Genomic DNA, 1213 nt, shown 5'->3' on the forward strand with positions numbered 1-1213 from the left:
ATATATATACATAATTAGTATAAAGAAAACGCATAGTTAGATGCTTGTTAAAAAATTATATAGTTTTGTTAATTTAAAAAAATTCTTAATTTTTTAAATAATCAACTTGTATTTTCTTTACACTAATTGATTCATCTCATTATTCTGTGCATAAAAGTACGATTCAAAAAATAAATAGTTTATAATACTTTATATTAGAATAAAGTATAAAAAATAATTCGAAAATTATTATTTTTTCGATATCTCTAATACTTTTATTTACTTTTTATAATTAAAAGAATCATATTATGTAAAAAAAAAGTTACATAATTATATCTAAAAAAAATGAAGGCGACCTTCATATGTCTTGCATCTATAAAAAAGTACAACGTAACTAAAATAAATCTTTCGAAACACTTTTATCTAAAACGTTTTTTTGTATCAAATATAAGTGAAATATTTAAGATTTTCAAGTTAAATGGATCATCCTGTATAATAGATTGGTTATATATCAATAATTTCTATTTTTTCTTTTCGACTTTTAAGATAGGTTCGACTTTTAAGTTCAGGAATTTTGCTCAGATAACTCTAGACTCTAGATTATAATACACATAATATAAATTATCTAGAGTTGTCTGAGTGTAATCTCTGCCTTTATGGCATAAATCCTCACGCGGCGTAAGTATTACATCGGATTACTCTATTGTACGAATTCTATTTTTATTTATTTTAAATGATATAAAATATCTAAAAAATATTATAATGTGCTAGCTTTTCGATTGTATAATTTGAAATAATGTGGTAATTAATAAACGATAAGTAAATGCATGACTTTTCAACATACTTCTTGTCATATTGAATGAAACTGATTGTGAGTAAAAGAGATTGCAACTTAAAAATTTTTAACTAACCCCCTTTCCTTCCTTTTTTATTTAATATTCTTATAGCTATAATATTGAGATCTTTTCACTACAATAAAATTCTTTTTGATTAAGTATTTTTCATGATCTAAATTATTCTAAATTGACAAAGTTTAGGTACAGCCGGCATTAGCATTATACAATGTGTCCAAACGACAGCTAGAATTTCTTGAATGTTGTTCAGTTATATCTTTGATAATATTTGTCAAGATCAAAACTATTTAAGAGTTGATTTTCTTATTTTAATTTTTACGTTAAACATAAAAAATTTTGTTTGTTTCTTACACATATATATGGTGTATATATATATATAT

At 22.7% G+C, this 1213-nt stretch overlaps 1 protein-coding gene across 3 annotated transcripts in view; it reads right to left on the reverse strand.

Moving 5' to 3' along the window:
* The window catches only part of LOC108692315 (putative protein kinase C delta type homolog), a 42897-nt gene that overhangs the window by 34549 nt on the left and 7135 nt on the right, over window positions 1-1213 (reverse strand). The gene's annotated exons all lie outside the window — the stretch shown is intronic.

The sequence above is a fragment of the Atta colombica genome, unplaced genomic scaffold (assembly GCF_001594045.1).
Source record: "Atta colombica isolate Treedump-2 unplaced genomic scaffold, Acol1.0 scaffold69, whole genome shotgun sequence".
In the NCBI taxonomy this organism is placed as follows: domain Eukaryota; kingdom Metazoa; phylum Arthropoda; class Insecta; order Hymenoptera; family Formicidae; genus Atta; species Atta colombica.